Raw genomic sequence first — 19,025 nt, 5'->3', positions numbered from 1 at the left:
TGTAAATTTGGGTACACCCATGAATCAGTGTTATGCTCAACTCTTTCTTAAAGACCTCCAGCCTGTCTTCTTGCCTGCTCTCCTTCCTTCCTTCTCTCCTTCCTCTCTTCTTTCCTTCCTCCCATCCTCCCTCCCTCCATCTCTCCCTCCCTCTACGCTCCTCCTTAAATCCATACGCTTTCTTATTTCTCACCTTGTTAAAAAAATTAGCTTACGTTATTCGATTACATAGCCTACTATTTCCATAGTTATCAACTAACCCCAGGACATTCCTCTGCATTTCTAAGTGATTTTAGCATCTTCTTCATCCTCAATCTCTCCAATATTATGCCTGCCAGAATGCTTGCAGATTTCCAAGTTCACGGATGTGAGCTTCCCAGAGCCATTGCCTTTTCCTTTCTGGTCACCTCTCTTCTACCCTAATTACTCCCAAGGCCAGCTAGTCTATCTGTGGCCCTGAGCAGTACTGGAAATTGCCTCTTGCCCCGCCATCTCAGTTTCCTGCATCCTGCCCTCTGCCATTACTCAGTCCTCCAGTCGGCCAAGCCCAGCAATTCCTTGACATGGCAGAGCTCTTCCGTCCTTTGATCCTTCCGCTATTACTGGCCCTCCCTACCTTGGTGTCCTCACTCCCCTCTTATCAGGTTAAAATTATTTCACACAAGTTAGTCACTGTAATCAGTCCTTTGTGAACATGCTAGACCACCCACCTCCCCCATCAGTCCGCCACCCTTGCCTGGGACACCACAGCCCTGGTTAAATCCAACTCCCTGCCTCTTCCACTGCCCCATGCCTGGAGAAAGGCATGTCACCCCACGGGAGCTCATACTGTCCCTGCGCCGTGAACTTCGAGGAGTCCCTAAACGCTGCCAGGCAACCACACTTTATTCCCGTAGTCCAGCTACTCTTCCATTCCCTCAGATGTCTGTTTCTCATTCCCTCCTTCCTACTTACACCCTCAGCACTCCTTCTCACCCTCGTTCCGAGCAGATGACTTCGGTTTCATGCTTCGCTGAAGACACAGAAGCAACTGGAGAGAACTTCCACAGGCTCTCTCCCAACCGGTCTGCTCACCCACCAGCATCTACTCCCTTATGTTCTGCCTTCTCATCTACTTGAGTAGATGAATTCTCCATGTTGTCCCAGTCTGGAGCCAATTCTTCCACCACTGTCCTAGGTTCTTTTTCTTCTCACCTATCAAAAAAATCATAGCCCCAGCAATGCTCTTCTCTCTTGCTTGGATCATTTTTCTCCCCTAGTTACATCATTCCCATCAGCATGTAAACATGCTGTCATTTCTTCCATCTTGTAAAAAATGACCTTACTTCTTTCACCAGTTACCGCCCCTTTTCCTAGCTCCCCTTGCAACAGGCTCCTTGGAAGAGTTGCCATATTGCTGTTTTAGTCTTGCTCCTTCGTTCTCTCTTAGACCTACTATAATTGGGCTCTCTCTCCCCCTATTTCACCAAAGTTGCTCTCATGCACAAAACCAGTGACTGCCAAGGAGATAAATCCAATGGTCAGTTCTCTGTCCTCATCACACTGGACCTGCCTGACATAGCTGATCATTCTTTCCTTCCCGAAACACTGTTTTCATTCAGCTTCCAGGAAACCAGGAACTCCCTCACCCCATCGTCTTCCCCCTACTTCGCTGGGCTCCTTCTCACTATCTTGTGCTGACCTCTTCTCTTCTCTTTGATCTCTTACTGTGGGGGTAACACAGAGGCTGGTCTTCACTTCTTTTCTCTGTTTATACTCACATCCTTGTTGATATTACGCTTATGACTTCCAAATGCTATTGTCTACGCAGTCTGCAAATAAATCCAACTGCCTATGCAATGATAGTTCCTCCCCTTGGAGGTCTAAAAGACACCTCCAACTTGATTCCCAAAACTGAACTCCTGATCTTCCTTCCTAGAATGCTTTCAACTGCAACCTTTCCAATCTCAATTGATGGTGACTCTATCCTTCCAGTTGCTTGGGCCAAAACATTCGAAGCATCTTTGATTTTTTTCTCCCCTCTGCCCCCATACCACTTTGAATCAGTCAGGCAATACTGTTGGCTCTATCTTCAAACTTAGCTGGTATCTGACCACTTTTTGCTACTTCCACTGCTTTAGCCAAATCTGAAGCACTCTTATCTCTTTCAGTAGCCTTGCAGTAATTCTTCTTTTCTTACCTTTGCCCATCTACAGTCTGCTCTCCATGAGACAGATGGAGAGAGCCTTGACAATGTAAATCAAAGTGTCCTCCTTCTTTGTATGAAACTCTGCGATGGCCTCCTTTTCATCTGGAGAAACAGACAAAGTCCTTCTCATGGCCTACAGGTCATGTGCTGGCCTATTGTTACTTATTTGACCTAATTTTCCACCACTCTTCTGTTTGCTCACTTCATATTTGTCAAAATGGTGTCACTATGGTTCCTCCAATATGTAGGTATCTTGGGGCTTCTGCTCTAGCTGTTTTCTCTCTCTGGAAAGCTCTTTCTCAAGATACCTAGTTGCTATTTCCTCACTTCTTTCAAGTCTTTGTTCAAATCTTACCATCTCCATGATTTCCTTGTGAAACCTCTTCAACACAGCAACCCACCCCGATTTCTAATTTTGCTTTACTTTTCTCTTATATCATAGTACATACGACTTTCGCATATACTATATATATTTGACTCATACAGTATATTTAGTTTTATTTTTCTGTCTTCTGCTACTAGAATGTAAGAACCACAAAAGTCAGGATCTGTAAATATTTTGTGCACAAATACGTCTTGAATACCTAGAACAGGGCTTGGCACATCATGTGATAAGTGCTCAATGAGGATTTGTTGAATTAATGAATGCAGAAAATAAAGGACGGGACAAAGGAAAGGTGAATTAACCTGGTGTCTCTGAGCTATTTACCTGGAAACCTTTTTGTTAGACTTCAAAAGAAATTTTCCCCAAATGTTATTCCTAACACTAGGGCTTCTATTACTGAGTCTGCTCGGTGTCCCAATTAGAATGAGATCCAAGTAGCTGAGAAATTCTCCCCCACATTGCACTAAAACAAGGTGTTGCCGCCACACCTAAGCCACTTGTAACTATTATACGCACTCTGGGGACATTACACATGTGCTTTTTAAAAGACGGAACTCGGTAAGTGGCCTCATTTTAGGGTCTGATATAAAATCACAACTCAGGCAGGTTCATCTAAAGCTTGGCCAAATTTTATGTAAACCTGGCTCAGGCTGAAAGAGAACTTAAGCTGATATATCTTTTCAAATGGAAACTATGCAAAATGCAGTGGCTTCATGTGGTTTTAACCCCAAACCAGGTGGAACCGGAGGCTTTGGCCAAGGTTCACTTTAAATTCTTAACTGGGAAATAGAAACCGGTAAATGTTGGAGAAAAACAAAGTGAAATAAAACCTTTCGTTTTGAAGGGTTCTGGAACCACAAACTTACATCACTGCTCTCAAACGTCATCTCACTCAGGCTTTAAACAAGTACAATCATTATTTTGAAAATAATGAACCGTTTTCTTGGTTAACCTATATTAGAATTTCAGGGGTCCTTCACACTCATGTGGAGATCAAATTATTCTTTCCATCTGGTAGGTGTGTCATCAAAGAACAAAGATGAAGAGGTGACTTGCCAAAGGTAACCTGGAAGAATGAGCCAACGGAGCTGACATCTCGTTCACAGCTCAGTTCCTTAACTTAAAAAACTGCTGTCTTCCAGCGAAGGTAACCAGAAATAGAGTCGAAAAGAAACAAAAGGAAACTTTAAGAATCCTGTGGATCAAATGAGATTAAGTTTTAAAAGGCGGTGCTTTTGATAATGACAGTATTGTGTGAGCCCTGATTTGACCTATGGAGTAGGAATAATTTATCAGTCATGTGGTTTGCGTGTGTGTATGTGTGTGCATGTGTGTGTGTGTGTGTGTGTGTGTGTGTGTGTGCATGTGTGTAGGACAAGAAAAGGTCTGAATTTTAGGAACCCTTTAAATAATTAGATGAAGATATTCTAATTATAGGAAATGTACCAATATCCAGAGACTTTTAAGCATCAGAGATTTTAAAGATATTTCCATAAGTCTTACATTCTTCCAGATATAGATATTTCTTTTATGAAACTTGTGCAGATATTATATTAAGATTTCAGAGAGAAATCTTTAACATGCAAATGCAGGACTCCTTTCCCACTCAATTTGTGTAGTTTACAGAAGCTTGACTGTCATTCTTAGTTTATAAGTTGACTTTTTGATCACAGAAAGAAAGCGAGATAGACTTTTGAAAGACCAACTCAATGCATTTTGTTATTTAAACAAAAAGGCATCATGGTCCCTTCAAAAGATGAAGGTAAATGCAACTACAGTCTGGACATTTATAATCCTGGCATATGCTTAGAGGCAGAAATCCCCAAAGGTAAATATTGCATTTGCCAACTTCATGGACTGAATGTTAAAAACAGCCACCGCTACTTTTGATTCTACAATAAGTTGCCATTACTATTCTATAGGTACTTGAAAACATGTGATCTCTGTTTCTGGACACTGGCATACTACAGCTATTAGGAATGTTAAGTCAGCTTAGCATAGAATTTGTCTACCCTAGCATTGATCTCTAGCTAATGTGAATTCAGCTGGTTGATAGATTTTTCTCTGTTGCTTAAAAAAGCATATATTAAAGTAGTGCTTAGAGATTTACATCAACGTCTCAACTAAATGTAGATACTTTAAATATTGTGGATCAGTATAACAATAGTCATTCATTCTTTCATTCAACAATATTTATTATGCCTGCTACGTGCTAAACTCTATGTTAAGCATTGGGAATACAGAGATGAATGAGATCTTGTCACTGCCTTGAAAGGTCTTAGTGATTAGTGGGGAGAAAAGAAAAAGAAACAAGGTTTGAATACAAATGTGGTGGGTCTTGTATTTCTAATCAAGATGGAGTAACTGGTACTAGAATAGTCCTCTTGCTATAAATAGTCGGAAAACTGCACAATGTATATGCAGCAACTATCTCAGACACTGGACAATAAGCTGTGATCCCTGAGAGAAGGAATGTATGGGAGGTATGTCCCACTAGACACTTTCCGGAAATGTCACCAAGACGGATACCCAAGCAGAGCTGAAGAGCCAGTGTAATTTGGGGAGGGGAGTGGAATTTGTGGGATAGAATATGAGAAGAGAGAGGAACACAGAGAAAGAGCTCTAGAAATCTGTATGGGGTCCCTTTGAGTTATTGGCTGAATCCTAAGCTGTGGATATGTGGGGTGAGAACCCACAAAGTTGGGCAAAGGATAACCACCAGGCAAAGAATTACTGGGGAGCTGTAAGATTAACAACTGATACTATGTATGGCTGAGATACTTAAGTTCTGACCAGCCATGGTGGAAAGAACTCATTGAACACACCTGGGGCATCCAGTAGAGACCTCAGAAAGCTCAAGCCTAGAGGGTAGGTAGGGCTCACCAGCCCTAGAGTATAGATCACCCCAGATCTGATCTAACTTATAAACAAACTTTAAAAGATCCCCAGCTGATCCTCAAGTAAATTAATTGTCTTGCCAAAAGAAAATCCAATATTCTTTAGAAGAAGACACCCAAATCCAGACATTCAACAATGTAATATTCACAATATCCAGCAGCCAATCCATTATTACTGGATATGTGAAAAAGCCAGAAAATGTGACTCCTAACAGAGAGAAACACTGGTCATAGAAAGAGAAAAAAAAATCACAAGAAAAAAATAAATTTGTGACTATGCATGGTGACGGATGTTAACTGGATATACTATGGTGATCATCTTGTAAAATATACAAATATCCAATCATTACATTATACATCCAAAACTAATATGATGTTATGTTAATTACACTTTCATAAAAAAGAGAGGCAGAGACTCAGAATGACAGAGATGATTGAATGAGCAGATGAGGAATTTAAACAGCCATTCTAAATATGATCAAGGATTTGAAGGAAAACGTGAACATAATGACGAGCTACGTGGAAACTATTAAAAAGAACCCAGTGGAATTTCTAGAGCTGAAAAGTACAATAACTGAAAGGAAAGGCTTTTCAAAAGTGAATGCACTCCCCGTGGCCTGTGGAACAATTTTAATATCAAGTAGTCTAACATGCATGTAATTGGAGTCCTAGGAGGGATGGTGGTAATGGGAAAATATGTGAAGAAGTAACTACTGAAAAAAATTCCAAATGTGCTTAAAAAATGTAAGCCCCCAGATCCAAAAAAGCTCAGCTAACTGCAAGCATGAGGAATACAATTTGATGAATGCTATACCAGAAACACACAAACGTAAGCCTACGATAAATTTAAATCAAATACATCATTCTCCTTGATCAATGTGTGTGTTAATTTCTCCTTCCATCCACTCAGAATGATCGTCAACACTCTCCCCCCCCCCCCAGCCTGTCTTACCAAGTGTCAAGAATTTTGGTTGGGAAAGAAGGTGGGGTTTTACCATGAGGCACTTAATATTCACAATATCCAGCAGTCAATAAATTATTACTGGATATGTGAAAAAGCCAGAAAACGTGACTCCTACAGGGAGAAACACTAGTCATAGAAAGAAAGAAAAAAATCACAAGATGACCGGGATCTGTGGTGAGAGGGAATAGAAGGAGGCAGAAGCAGATGATGGAAATTCAGAATGAGGAAACATAGAGAAACTCTTTCCTATTCCTTCCTTGTTGTCCACTGGCTTCTTATTCACGAGACACTTTTTTCTCCTACTTTTCATTCATGTCTTACAATTAACTTACCCCATACTTACTGTTGAAAGCCCTCGGGTCCAATGAACCTTACGCTCATTTGGCCCCATCCCTCCACCTGCTTTTCAAGTGCCTCGGGGTAAAACCCCAGCTCCTTTCCCAACCGAAATTCTTTTCATCTCTCCTAAAACCCCTACTTCCTGGTTCCTTAATTTATTTCTCATCAGAATTTCAGACTTGAATAGATCACCGGCATTGGCTTAGGAGGAAGGAGAAACCCTAACTTTTCTTACAAGGGCTGGGGAAGTAGGCCGGGGGATGAGGAGCATAAATGTGAAGATAGGTTCTCGGGTTTACAGATTGTCATGTGAAGTACCTTGTTTCCCACCAAAACTTAATTTTTTTAAAAGATTTTATTTATTTAGTTGACAATAATAAGAGAGAGAGCGCGTGTGTGCACAAGCGGGGGGAGCAGCAGGCAGAGGGAGAAGCAGGCTCCCCACTGAGCAGAGAGCCTGCCGCGGGGCTGGATTCCAGCACCCAGAGTTCATGACCCAAGTTAAAGGCAGACTCTTCACTGACTGAGCCACCCAGGCATCCTTCCCACCAAAACTTTAAACTTCAAGCTTAGATTTCTAGGCAGGCCTGCTAAGGGTAACTGTCCCTTAATGGACCTGTAAAAAAATATAACATTAATAGTAATACTACTAGATAATATAGATTGAACCACTGGTAGACTAGTTTATAAATGATCATTTTTAACATTGTCCTTTCGTAACTAGGAATCTACCCATATTTATAAATATCCATCTCCACGAACATTTCATCTCAGTTCTTGAGAAAAATCTCGAGTCAGTCTGAGTAAAGGAAGATAAAATGAAAATCACTTCTGTTTTCATTCTTTATTCTCATTGCATCATTTTCCCGACAAAACTCAGGTGAGAAGTATAATCCTTGTCTGAGGAGTGATGCAATTCTCGGGAGGCTATAGTAGGCATAACTCGTAGAATCTGGTTGTGGGATCTCAGAGCTGGAAGTGAACACGTACGTCATATTACCGATGAGACAATGGAGGCCCAGAAGGGTTAAGTAACTTGCCTAAGGTCACACAGCCACTTAAATATAGCTGGGACAAAGCTCAGCTTTCCTGAAACTTTCCCTTATACTGCCACCGTCTCATTATCTTTATAGTCAACAACAAAAATACATTCTTGAACCCCTTCCTAGAAAACTTATTAAGGGCGTGTGTTCCCACTGGTCTCTCAGATGTTAGCATTTGCTGGAATCCTTTCCCTTTCTTTCTGTGTCTCTGGCTGACACGCTGCGAGTCTGCCAGGAAGCCCTGTCCGCACCGAGCGCATGGGTAGGCTGGCCTCTAGTGCAGCCACAGGGGGTGACAAAACACCACGAGGTGTGGTGGCTCTGCCTTTTGTCTCCTGGGTTTCACAAGGGCTTTGTTCGTATCGAATCACCTCATTTCAGGCCCCCAGCCACCGAGGGGGCTTTCCTGCGGCCTCCATCCTGCTATTTCTCGGCCCTGAATGGTCACATCATGAAGCTTGCTGCTGTCTCTGCAGTTCCCGTGTCCAAAGCAGTATGGTCTTTCAGAGTGATCCCTTGTAACAAGCTACTCTGAAGAGACATTGATGTATGGCGAGGAGCTTTGGGGATCATTCATTCATTATTTCATAGGATCCTGTCTTTTATAACAGCTCTGTACCCTACAAGACAGATGCGAGGCCACGGGCTCCTCCTCAATATTTAATTCTGGATCTCTTTGCACAATAGCACCTTTAAATACTCAAATACTTAGGTAGATAGAAGAAAGATTGCATGAGTTTTAAAATTTGCCATTGGGGGGGTACCTGGGTGGCTCAGTGGGTTAAGCATCTGCCTTTGGCTCAGGTCGTGATCTCGGGGTCCTGGGATCGAGCCCCCCATCGGGCTCCCTATGTAGAGCTGGGCCTGCTTCTCCCTCTGCCCTCCCCCCCCCCACTTCTTGTGCTCTCTCTCTCTAGTAAATAAATAAAGTCTTTGAAAAATAAAATAAAATTTGCCACTAGGGAATTGGCCTGAATTGGCCAAAGTATGGATGCCTCTTTCTGGCAGTTCACAAAATTCAATATTTTTAAACCAAAAGTTGCAACTTTGTTTTTTTGAATTAAAAATGAGCATTCCTTGTGCACTTAACTACTCGCAAAGTACTGTGCTAAATGCAGTAAGAAATGAAAGGATGATACTTCAGTCTCAAAAAGCACACAGCCTAACGTGAGGCACAGGAATGTAAATGACAATATGGTACCAACAAGACTTAAATAAATGTGAACCATAATTACAGTATAAAGTCCCCGGGAGTGCAAAAGAAGAAATAATCGCTGTGAGGAAATCAAGGACTATTGTACATGGGTTATGGCATTTAGCTTTTGCTAGAAAGGGGTAAAAGAATATTCTGGCCCCATGACTTTCCAGAGCTCTGCCCAAGAAGGGTGTGTAAGGGAGTGTGAGCAGTCTGGATCCGAGCGTTGAGGGTCAGGGGCATGGGGATGCTCGGAGGGGCAGGGTGGGAAGTTAGGTAGGGCCACAGCATGAGAGGGAAGGAGGAGGAGGAAAGTTCTGAGCTAAGACAAGTTGAGGAGAGAGATGAATGTTCCTGGATGTATGCTCTCGGCTCGTCTCTGCACTTGCTGCTTTGCACACACCTGCTCTCTGAGCCCCTCACAGTAATACTACGAGGTAAACGCTGTTACCCGTATTTCACCAAAAGGTCACCTGACGCTCAAAAGGCCACACACCTTGCCCGATTCCACAACTGGTAAATAGCAGAAAATCTTTACTAGCTTTTCACTATATCATCTTTCTGGAGGTCCTTGGATGGCCTATAAGGTTTGCACTTGATTCTTGACACAATGGATGGCCACGGCTCTGTCATTCATTGATTGCCGTGTGATGATAACCTTTAATTTTCACTTGGGAGAGGCTGAGGGGGATGACGGAGCAAACACCACTCACATTTTCTGTAATCCCTTTGGTGCAAAGGCATGTGCCAGTTCCGGGCACACCTGCATGCTTAACCATAAAGAACGAGAAATGGAAAATCAAGCCCCAAGTTTCTATTTTAAGATGCTGTGGCAACATTGGGTACACAAATGGAGTTTTGAATTTTATATATGAAATGTCGTTTTCTGAAGTATCAAATACAGGCAGAATTAGTGCTCTCCACTGTGTGAAAAATATCCAAAATACTCAGGGAAGCTCTCTTCAAGAGACCTCTTTTATCATTCTCTGAGGACATACATATTTTTTCCTCTCCTTTCAACAAGGGAATCCTAATAATGGTACAATTAGAAGAACAGGTGCCTCACAGCTGCCAGTCCGCAGCTTTGAAATGATTTCATTTACACCATGAAAGCTATTTAAAAAAAAAAAACAAACCTCCATCAAATGCATATTATTTATAAACAAAGGATTAAAAAAAGTTTTCTGGAGGCAAACCCCATTTACACTTCTGTGGATCTCAGAATGTAGACTACAGAATAAATATCCTGGGGGTGCCTGGGTGGCACAGCGGTTAAGCATCTGCCTTCGGCTCAGGGCGTGATCCCGGCGTTACGGGATCGAGCCCCACATCAGGCTCTTCCGCTATGAGTCTGCTTCTTCCTCTCCCACTCCCCCTGCTTGTGTTCCCTCTCTCGCTGGCTGTCTCTATCTCTGTCGAATAAATAAATAAAATCTTTAAAAAAAAAAAAAAAGAATAAATATCCCGCTCTTTGGGGTCAGAATCTGGGCCTGCTGAGTCATCCGGGTCTCTACAAGGAGAATCTTTGTCTTGCATCAGTGACTATCCGTTTTTATCAGTTAGGATTTGCTAAATCATGGCTGGATGGGGGAAAAAGCTGAACCTGGGTCTAAGCCAACCGAAAGGGAAATCAGAAATTAGAAAGTTAAAAGCTGGTTTTGTCACTATGCTGGTAATAGACTCCCGAAGTACTTTTCCAGGTATCACGTTATTTGGCTTTCAGCAACTACGGCAAGTGCACGAACGTCCATGGCTAGCATGTATGCAGAAGGTGTTACGATCGCTGTTATTGGTGAGGCGCTCGCCCTACTCCTGTGTGGTGCCGGTTCCGGCAGGGTGGGAGCTGGGGCCCGTGACTGCTCTCTCTATAGTGTGAGTGTGTGTGTATGTAAGTGTGTCGGACTGTGGGCAGACTAACGTCACGGGAACTTATTGTCTACCTGGTGCATTTCTGGATGCTTAACATTTCCACGAATAGTAATATTTCTTAGCACACATAAAGCACTATATCAAGTGTTAGGCATCATTCTGAGCCCTTTATACAGAAGGAAACATCTAATCCTTGAAACAGCAAGACAAAGTCAGTATTATTGGTGGCCCCCATTTTTCGGATGAGACGCAAAGAAATGAAGTTACGCAGTTAACAAAGGACACGGCAAACCATTCAAACCCAGCAGTCTGTCTCCCAAATCTGTGTTCCTAACCAGGTTCTACACTTCTTCCATGTATCACTATAGATTAGAAACAGAGCGGGAGCTTTCCACTTTAAGAAGACAGGATCACCTTGGCTCGTGATAACTCTTGAATTCCCAATGGCTCTCTTTACATCCCATCAACACACCACTGTGTCTGCTTTTAGACATCCATGAAGGCCAAGAGCTCAGCCTAGTTATTATCAGGTTGATGCATGTTCTTACTGTCTTCCTGAGTCCGGGAGAAAAAAAAAAAATCAATGTTTTGATAGAATCATCGTCTGTCCTGTTCAGGAGTTGGTTGTCACTGGAAGAGTTACTCATATACATATATACAAGTCATACCATACAAACTCGGTCTTAGTATTTCTACAACCAGAGAGAAAGTTCTTCAAACTGAGATGGACTTCCAAATGTGAAATGTAAATTACATTCCTGTCCCTTCACCCAGAAGGGACACCTCAGTGTGTGCAGAGGACTAAGCTGATACTGTATCGGCCATTTAAAAGAAATTCATGGGGCGCCTGGGTGCCTCAGTTGGTTAAGTGTCTGCCTTTGGCTCAGGTCATGATCCCGGGGTCCTGGAATTGAGCCCCACGCCAGGCTCCCTTCTCAGCGGGGAGCCTGCTTCTCCCTCTCCCTCTGTCTGCCGGTCCCCCTGCTTGTTCTCTCTCTCTGTCAGATAAATAAATAAAGTCTTAAAAAAAAAAAAAAGAAATTCCTGGTGGAAAAAGCAACCAGAAAATTGAGTACTTCCCTAAGAGAAACGCAGTCTTGTGACAGACAGCAGAGGGATGTCACCTTTTGTCCCTGGCCTCTGAGGGGATGCAGATGATGGCGATTTCTCGATCCACTTCAGAGCACGACAAGAGCCAAACAGCAAGATACGAAAAGCAATAGCACCCATCCCCGGGGAGTTTATCTTACTCGTCTTTTTTCTCCCTAATCATAAAGATTCTTGGGAGTCAATCCTTAGTTGAATTCCAACAACTACAAGTGTATATAATACAAGCTATTTTTTCACTCCTATTTTTAATGCATCCGCCAGTAAAGATATTTCATTCTGAAGCTTTTCTGAAAAATGCACTGGATGCCTAGTTAGAATCCAAGTGATTCTGTAGCCTTCCTCCTTCGCAAAGCATTTTTGAATTTTTGCCAACCATCAAAAATACACACTGGGATTAGTTTACTGGCAGAGACATAAAACTAAAAGAATAATGAGGGAGAAGAAAGGTGCTGGGAATAGAAAAGTATAATGGGAACTAATGATTGCCATGCCATACCTTAGCCTTTTAATAGTACAACAGTAGCACGAGATTGGGCTTGAAGGGTCCATACGTCTGCTCCTCCCCCCAGATGTACTTTTCCAGGCTTCGTCTTACATTTACAACAGCCTAATGAGGGAAGTGGGACAAGTATATTCTCATTTTGTAGAAATTTACGCAGTCAACAAAATGCCTAAAATTGGAAGCAACTCTCTTTGAACAGCAGAATTTTGTGCCTAGCAATATCCTGGCAAACTTATCATCATCAGAGATACTCAATGTACCTAAATACCTTACAGCATGGGCAACTGATGGCTCAGAATTGTTCTGGTCCCTCTCCTGTGGTCACTGTGCTTTACTGAGCATCTTCATGTCTGGCTGGTCTGGATAGCCCAGGCTCCTATGAATATTTTTTTTAAAAGATTTTATTTATTTATTTGTCAGAGAGAGAGAGAGAGAGACAGAGCGCACAAGCAGGGGGAGTGGCAGACAGAGGGAGACACAGGCTCCTGCTGAACAGGGAACACCATGTGGGGCTCGATCCCAGGACCCTGGGATCATGACCTGAGCCAAAGGCAGATGCTTAACTGACTGAGCCACCGAGGCGTCCTGGCTCCTATGAATATTATAGAATAGATTTAATCTGCTGGGGCATTCTTACTTGATGTAATACATAAATACATTTCAATGCAGAGAATGCATCAAATCTTTTTCTTTTTGGTAAAACTATAAAAGTAAGTAATTTTTAAATTAATTTTATGGTGAATCCCATTGTAAGAAGCCATGCTTGATTTACCTGCTTTGTTAATAGTGGATTTGCTTAGGGGTGCCTGGGTGGCGCAGTCGTTGGGCATCTGCCTTCAGCTCAGGGCGTGATCCCGGCGTTCTGGGATCGAGCCCCACGTCAGGCTCCTCTGCTGGAAGCCTGCTTCTTCCTCTCCCACTCCCCCTGCTTGTGTTCCCTCTCTCACTGGCTGTCTCTCTCAGTCAAATAAATAAATAAAATCTTTTTTAAAAAAAATAATGGATTTGCTTAAAGTAACACCTGCATTTTAGATGCTATTGTCAACTGGCTCTGGTTAATGGACTTAGATTTCTTTAAAGCCTGCTAGAAAAGAAACGGAAAAGAAAATTAAACACCATCTTGAGAACTTGAGAGTTTCTGATGATGCCGATCATTTGTTTGGAAATGTTTTGGTTACTTTTTATTTTTAAATAATTATCTTCTCTCAAAGGTCCTGTAGCCTCACCACCTTTTATTTAAAAATAAGGGATAGGCTGGTGATGGGTAGTAAGGAGGGCATGTATTGCATGGTGCACTGTGTGTTATACGCAACTAATTGATCATTGAACTTTACATCAGAAACCAGGGATGTACTGTATGGTGACTAACATAATATAATAAAGAAACTTTAAAATTAAAAAAAAAATAAGGGCAGCAGAAACCACTGAGGTTTGTGTTAGAATCTGCACCCCCAAAAGGATTCCTTCAAAATGTGCCTCTTTGTCCTGTAACAGCCACAATCCACAGCAACTTTCCAACACCTTTGTCATGTAGATACACACCACCACTTCCCCTACAACAGAGATGACCATGCAAGAGTCCCTAGTAATTTGAAGGCAGAATCATAAAGCAAATATGAATTCTATCTGCAATCTCATTTTGCTTTTACAGTTTTGTAAAGTCTACAAAAGAGAGAAGGACCTTGTCCCTGAATATACACACGCACTGAAGATCTGTGGTTTACCAAACTGAACATTAAATTTTGTAAATTCTGTACCCTGCAGATGTGAATGTAAAAAGCCTACAGTGTTCCAGTTCTACTATGGTAAATACTCGCTCAGCAAAGATGGCCTAAAAAAAAAAAAGCCTCAGTCAATGACTTATTTGTTTTAAGCCCTATAATGTAATCACAACAGAATCTTAATAACAGGATTTGACCCTCTCACCTAATTATTCCAGGGATGACTTCTTAAAAAATCTAACCTTCATTTGTAATTGTGATGCCCTCTTGTGAAATCGAAGCAGATGAATGAGGTTAAATTAGGACATCATTGAGAGAAGGAGCCTAAATTTGAATACATCTGCCACCAGCGACTCTAGACTCCAGGGATTCAACATCGACACAAATCAAATGCTTCCTATGTAAGCAGAGTTAATCAGTCCTAAAAATGCTCTAACATAGTACAAGGCAGTATTTCTTTTCAGAAAATGCAACTTTATACTGGGAAATATATTCCCCTTAACTTTAAAATGCCATTCAAAATCATCCTATGAGAAAGGGCATCAGTTTAAAACATCTGGCCTGAAACCAAGATGTGGAGTTGCATCTGCTTCTTAAAACTCACTGTTATATAAGAATCCAGACTTTTTCTATTCTAAACTGTGGCTTCGTGATCTTAAAACAAATGTTGTGCATCTCGTGTGGGTCATTTCGGCCCTGGATGGGATGATTCTGCCCTTCTTCCCCATCCGAAAGATGTCTTGGGGGATATCTTAATGTGAGCACGGCCCTTAGACCCTTCCTAACAAGCATTGCCACAAAGTAATCTCTTGTAACACTTACGGTTGCAGGCATAGAACAAGACCATTGTGTGTGACCTGATTTCATTTCAGTGACTGTCCCAGTAAAGAATGACATCATCCCATTCTTTTTTCTTGATCTCCACTTGTGACTGTCCCCATCACCCCGCCCCCACCCTCATCATAATTAAACTGCTCCCCTCCCTCCCCCTCCGCACTCCTCATCCCCAGGGGAGTAGCTATTTTCCTCTTAACTTCCTGCCTGAATGTATCATTATGGCAAGAGCAAAGGGTTTTCCTCTGGTCGGTTAATATCCCCGGAGTTTGTTTCCTCGCCATATTAGACAAAGCTCTATTCTCTTGGCAGCCAAAGCATACTGAGAGGACCATCTGCTGAGCCAGGTCTCAGTCAGATGAGAAGGGAGAAAAGCCAGAGAAAGGTGGCACAGGCTGGTGGGCGCGATGTTTCTCATCCTATTGAAGTTCGGTGTTTTCTTTCAGCACAGATTCATTGGCTTTGAGGCTGTACTGTCTAAACAGCTCCATTTAGCGATGTGTGTGCACGTGTGCACGCCGGTACGCTTGCGCATACTAACGCTTGCTCTATCACTTAGATTTGTATTGATGACTCACAGGTGAAAGTATTTCGTTTCGGAGGGAGGAAAGGACGACGCAGGAGAAGACATTAGTTTCAAAACCGGCATTGGAAGGCAACTAGATAAAAGGGCTGTGTGAAGAAGGTGTGGGTTAGGTTTTTTTGAGTGTTATCTCTAATAGGGAAAAAGCAAAATCCACTTAATATGCCCCACATCCACGTAATAGAGAGTGATGCCCAAATTCGAACTAATGAACTATGAAGACACTGCAGAAACTATAGATTGTTTCTATACAATAGTGAAAAGAATCAGAATAAAATTGTATATCCTCTGAGTTTCCAATTATATAAAACATCAGGTTGTACCATGTGAAATTGCTGCTTGGGTAGGTCAAAAATAGTCAAATAGTGGTAATTTTCTAGGAGTCCTCACTGCATCTATTCATATACAAAAAACTGAATGGGCTGGAGTTTGGTGCGTCTGTGTTTTACCTCAAAGAAATTTCACATTTGAAAGCTACTGTATTGTTTTACAACAAATGCATTTTTAACTGAGAAATGTTAAGGGCGAGAGTGATCACAAGGGAAAGGAGTCGGCTTCTTAGCACCCCCAAATTCAGCCGTTTATATTCCATGGCAAGCTTTAAATGCTCAGTGGATACCCAGACAAAGATAATGTTAGCAGTTTTTAGGGTCTAAATCTGAAGCTGATCCCTAGAAAAGATGTAGTTTACTATTACAGTCCATGGACAATTAAAAAAAAATCTCTTAAATTTAAATTAAGACATTGAGTATCACTTAAATTATTAAGGTCATATAAAAATATAATAAAGTGCCAGGGAGGCCTAGCCAAGACATGCTTATGATAAAATTTTCCATCCTAAATAGGCATCAACAGGGCTAGGAAAGGTCTTAGTTTCCTTACAAACAACATAGCCGCTGTTCTAACTTATCCCATCTGTGTGCCCCAAGCCTCGTCTGACAGTGCAGTTTTTGAGTCCAGAACGTACAATAGTGGCCATTCAGATTTTGGCAGGTGTATTTCAAGCTGAAAACCAGGCTCCACAAAAAATAACAGTCTGTTCCACAGGTGTGAACATTTTTGACAAGAACACTCACAATCCACCCCACGCTGTGAAATTTAATTGTCTTTTTGTTGTCTTATTGTATGTGAATACAATCTATCTTTCCTTGGACCAAGAGAGAATCTTCTGGCAGTCGGACAGTCAGGAGATGCTTAGGCAGCTTCTGAGTTTTGCTTATAACATCCCCTGGTTCTGTTTCTCGTGTTATGTATTTTGGAGGTGATGCCAAGTTCAATGAACTGCAGGTAAGCAGTTCTTAAAGCTGGAAAAATATTAAATGAATGAACTTTATAGCCAGATGACAGGAGCAGAGAGGCAATCAAAAATGCACAAGGCAGCATTTTGAAGCTCTAAGGCTCATTAAAGTGGTCCTTATTTTATAAACCTGAGTGTCTGAGCACACAAAGAAAGGCCTGATTACTTTCTACAAAATTTGCCAGATGGGAGGTCTGTGGATCTATGAATACAGATGTGGTGGTGAAAAGTGACTCAGCTGCCTATCTAATCCAGCTCCAGTGAGGGATGAGGAAGGGCAGAGATTTTGAAACTGGCACTTGGTGGGACTTAGAATCTGAATTTTCCAGTCCAAAGACAGAAAAAGGAGACTAGACACTTCTCTCAGAGGGGGCTTACAGATTTTTAAGAAGTGAGTGTCTTGTGTGTTAAATATCAGCAAGTGATTCTAACTTGATCCAATATTAAACACATTTCTGTTTTCTCATAATAGGAATATGCTGAGAAATGAAGAGGATATAATGCTCAAAGTAAAATTGCCCATTAAATGGAGAATTGACTCAAGAAGATGAAGAATTCTTAAGAAGTCACAGTTCTACTGTTTATTGAACTAATTTCTAAACAGATACCTTGTTTAGTTTCTGTTTTAGAATATTTCCTCTCCTGTTTGGAGCTTTGAAGGAAGGAGACTAAACTTCAACTTGTTTTCTCTTATTTTTGATTTACCTTGTGGATAACCAGCTTCCAATACATTTCTGGTGGTATCCCAGATCATCTGCACACAAAGCAGTGAGAATTACAGGGGAAAAAAAAGGCAATGCTCATGATTTTCTGTCAAGGAACTAACCCCAGACTTCTGTACACTTCCAGATATTTCCCTGCTAACCTTGCCATTTGTAGTGTGGACACAAAATGCTTAATTCCATAAGTATTAGAAAGAGAAGCTGGATAAATCAGTCCTCAAAAGATAAACCTGAAATTCAGGCCAGACCTGTTGAAGATTTCATTTTGTTTTGTTTGTGTGAGGTTCACGAACTTTTTGGTGATTAGAGGACTTTATCCAAGACAACCTGGGCCAACGCAAGGCTTAGAATGCAATGCAAGCGAAGGGTAAAGATTTAGAAGAGCTGCAACTTGAAACCAACAGGAATTCAACAGTTTCCATTGCATTAGTTTGGTTGGGGTAGAAGGGAAGAAATTCCAGTGTTGACATTTGAGAAGACACACATGGGGCTGTAAACTCTCATGAGTCAACACCCCTAAGAATGTTTTTGCAACTAAGGTCATATTGCTTAGGTGGGTCTCTGTAACTCTTCCTGGCCCCGCAATACCCTGGCACTAATATTTACTTGGCCAAGGCAAGACACTGTGAAGGCAAAGCAATGAACAAGACAGGTGACATCTGTAGTTTTCACCTGAGACTGTGGATGGCTGGGTGAAGATGGCCTGCCATTCGCTGTGCCTCTAATTCCCCTGAGCTTCCTGAACAGCTCATGACATGTCAATAAAGTTCTTTACACCCAACGTGGGGCTCAAACCCACAACCCCAAGATCAAGAGTCCCAGGCTCTACTGACTGAGCCAGCTGGGCGCCCCTGATTTTTCAGATGCTCATTGTTCGGACGGTTCTTTTGCCATTCCTGAAGACGAATTTCATGCAACGCCTCTACCGCATTCAAGGCCCCTTTTAGCTCTCTCAGCCAGGAAGGATGAAAATGCTAGGGGAAGGTGCAAGGCTGCCCGGTTTCCTACAACTCCCCATCCACGGAACAGTCCCTCTTCAAGTGACATGGGGTGCTCGGGTTTAATTAGCGCCTTGGTTTAATTAAGCAAGAGAAACATGTTTGATACAAGTACCTTTGAAGATTTTCTGCAATTACTCTGTCTTGGAGAACCCGCATGTCATCTGCCAAAATCGTCTTCTTCAGACGGTGGTGGGTGGCCGTCAGCACCTACAATGGAGGAGAGCAAATGTGCCCTCAGTTGCATTTTATCAGTGGTTTCTCTCATCTGTCAGATGGTGCCCTTTCACACACTTCAAAGGGGAACATCATTAGGCATAATAGTCTCCAAATTTTATCCACACTGCTTTTCTTACAATCATTTGCGAGAGACTTTGA

General features: G+C 42.0%; 1 protein-coding gene across 11 annotated transcripts in view; it reads right to left on the bottom strand.

Annotated features, from left to right (window-relative positions):
- The window catches only part of SULF1 (sulfatase 1), a 169,473-nt gene that overhangs the window by 118,673 nt on the left and 31,775 nt on the right, over positions 1–19,025 (bottom strand). For 10 of the 11 annotated variants that reach the window (XM_048212461.2, XM_057307730.1, XM_048212462.2 and 7 more), the window contains exon 2: positions 18,763–18,857. The exons of the other annotated variant lie outside the window; for it this stretch is intronic. The gene's annotated coding sequence lies outside the window, so the exon portion shown is untranslated. The remainder of the gene's footprint in view (positions 1–18,762; positions 18,858–19,025) is intronic. 11 annotated transcript variants of the gene reach the window in all.

The sequence above is a fragment of the Ursus arctos genome, unplaced genomic scaffold (assembly GCF_023065955.2).
Source record: "Ursus arctos isolate Adak ecotype North America unplaced genomic scaffold, UrsArc2.0 scaffold_6, whole genome shotgun sequence".
Taxonomy (NCBI): domain Eukaryota; kingdom Metazoa; phylum Chordata; class Mammalia; order Carnivora; family Ursidae; genus Ursus; species Ursus arctos.
Note: the sequence above shows the minus strand (reverse complement) of the source record. Positions and strands in the feature narration are given on the sequence as shown.